This window comes from Oxyura jamaicensis, chromosome 9 (genome assembly GCF_011077185.1).
Source record: "Oxyura jamaicensis isolate SHBP4307 breed ruddy duck chromosome 9, BPBGC_Ojam_1.0, whole genome shotgun sequence".
Classification (NCBI taxonomy): Eukaryota; Metazoa; Chordata; class Aves; order Anseriformes; family Anatidae; genus Oxyura; species Oxyura jamaicensis.
The window spans coordinates 5,279,364-5,282,472 of record NC_048901.1 but is presented as its reverse complement, the minus strand read 5'-3'; positions in this window follow the sequence as shown (position 1 = coordinate 5,282,472).

Genomic DNA, 3,109 nt, shown 5'->3' with positions numbered 1-3,109 from the left:
TGTCAAAAGCCCTGTGAAAACAGCAGGCAGAGAGTGCAGCTCCCAGGTCATCCCTAATCCGATACAGGTGTCACTGAAGTATGAGCAAAATCTGCTCTTCCAGTTTCACTTAGGCATAAAAAGAGGAGGGAAAAAAAAAAAAAAAAAAAAAAAAAGTCTTTTTCTTTAAAATTTTAAGATGGTGAAGATGGTGGACAAAATATCATAAGGATAGAATTAAAATACTATTATTAGAATACAAGTATTTTGACAGATAGACAAGCGCTGAATAATTTCAATCTCTATTTGACTGCCCTAACTGCAGCAGCACAGAGCAATCACGTTTGCTTTGTGCTGGAACTCCTCCTGTCCTCCTCAGAAGCAGGACTGCTGTTTCGTCCTGCCATCCAAAAGTGTGTCAGAGACCTGCCTTTCTTGCTGCAGATAAGCATTTCCAGGCTACTCTCATCTTTTTTACAGCAGCCCCTGTGAGCTTGGTGAACCCCCACCCCTCCTGCTGGCAGGATCCCTCCCCGTGCTGTCCATGTGCCTCCTCGGACTAAGCTGCAAATTGTGCAGCAATTATATCACCCACTGTCTCGATGGCATGCAGACATCGTAGGTCTTTTGCAGCCCAGCACAATATTTGGCTGGAAAATCCTTTCTTTTTAAATTTAAGATAAATGGAAAGAAACCTCCGTGTGTGATACTCCATTTAAAAAATAATCCCTGCATGGCAGCTTGTAAATCCTCGTTTGATTTAAAATTAAAACTCAAATAGAACGAAGATGTTTAAATCCTCCCGTACGTGTTTTTCCACGATCCCTGTAATATGGTTAACGCTGCCACCTTTCAGAATCTATTCCAAATCCTCAGTCATCGCTCGATCAGACAGATTTCCCCAAATCCATCTCTCACCCCATTTTAAACACCAAATCATTAAAAATAAATCGGAGAAAGAGGAACTCAGGAGGTTTAAGCTGAGCCCCCTGTCCCAAGGCAGCACACCACTCCAGACGGCCATTTGCTAACCTGAAGATCTGCATCACCGCAGCTGAGCGCTATTTTGCCACCAGCATTCCCTCTTCCCCACCCATCGCGGGTGCTTTCGTGTCCTCCACCGGCCTCCATCCCGCATCTCCTCTGCCACCCGGCTGGGGCAGAGCTCCTCTCGGGCACTTAGCCCACCTGGGGCAGCTTTGGTCATCACTTGCTACAGAGGACAGAGGTACAGAGATACAGAGATATATATCTAACCTTTTGTGTGTGTGAGGAACAGCATGCTCCTCCATTTAATGCATGTTAACTTTTAACCACTGTTTCTGCTCAGGGAGTATATAGATTCCTCTTCCACGTCAAAGTATGTATCTGCCTGTATAATACAGGTGAGTCTATCACCGGCATCCATCTGTATATTCAATGTGCATCTACAGAAAATATGACTCCGCTGTTGTAACTTGCGATTATTTCAACCTTTGCTGTAGCTGCCTCTTACCAAGAAGCTGAACTCATTCAAATTGGACAATCTGAGGGAAGAAGCGATACTTTTTGTCACCCCGGGAAAGCTGTGGTCATTTCAGACAAGATTAAACCTTCAGTTCTTAATAAAAAAGTTCTTGATACCCAAAGTCCTCGATACCAAATTTTGTGATTTTTCTCTTTTGCAGAAATATTCAGTCAAAACATTTTGGCTGCAACGAAAGGGGTTAACAACTGTTAATGCCTTTCAACAGCAACGATTTACATCCTGATCGTTTCTGCTCTGTGAGAATTTCATGTCTTTGAAAAGTATCTTAATTTCAGATTGAATACAATGCTTCAGGTCTATAATTACCCCCCCCCCCCCCCCCCTTCTCTTATGGAAATAAAATTCATAATTCTTCCTGTCATTTTTACACATTATACTCATGTCATCAGTAGTTTTAAAGTTTCTTTTTTAAGGTAGTTACTGGGGGTATAATAAAAGAGAGAAAATTAATTTCCTGTAGCTTGAATCAAAGTGCCCTGGTGTCTCAGGATGCAATGTTATAGTAAAACTACAAAGTTAATGGAATATTAAAATCTGTCAGTTGAGCTTCTCGGGGAAAAATAGTTCATCGTCTGAGGACTGAGTGCGCCATGGCAAAAGGGGCTATGTAAATCACCAATTAACTGCACGGAATTAGGATGCAAGAGGACCTGTCCTTCCTGCTTACAGAAACGAGAGCTGTATCACAACAAGCAAAAGCTGCTTCTAATTTTTAGGTAAATAACAATTACCGGCTCCTTTTAAATATCATACGGCAATAACAGTGCTCACAACACAAACAGTTTTCCCTGCCTTTCCTGCAGTGATTAAAATGTTGAAGGCATCACGGCGAGTCCCCGAGCTCCTTGACAGCTGTCATTGCTATTGAACACAACTATAACAGCCAGAGAGAGCTTTATTGGTAAACTGCTCTGCGCTGCCACAAAGGCAGGCTTGCTGCTCCACACAGGCATCTGTTGCCATATTTTGGAGCTTTATTCCTTCTCCCTCGGACAGAGCTAGTGATCTGATGCCATGTGCAATTTCTCCCTCTTCATCAATACCATTTGGTGAGGTTTGCGCCACCAGGGCTTGAAGGTTTTGTTTCCAGGAAAATGAGCAAGGAAAATACATTTTTGCCGAGTATAATGGTCTCTTTCTGCTCCAGTCATGTGCAACAACAGAGCTGAGGGGTTTTTGAATAGGGAGCGGTGTGACTTCTGTGTTTAAATATAAATGCACAGAGTTTTTACGAGAAGTGCTGTACCCTTCCAATTTACATCTTTTTTTTATGGTCGGAAGAGGAGAAAGCTCCACCACAAAGAGCAGCCTGCCCCGCGTCTGGCTGTGCGCGGCCCCGGGGTGCTCCGCCAAGCATCGCTCCTTCTTCCTCGCCTCCTCCAGCCCCCTGCACAGCCCACCACGCTGCCCCGACAGCTTCTGGCCTCCCAAATCTCCCCGGACAGAGGGAAGCCCACCTTCTGTGCTGCCCGGATTTTACAAATGTCAAACCGAGGAGGAGCAAAATAAGACTACCTGCTCAGCTTCACCAGGGAAGCCCGTGACAGGGCTGCAGGCTGAGCCTCAGCTTCCCAAATCCCTCATTTAACTGGGGGTGTTGGT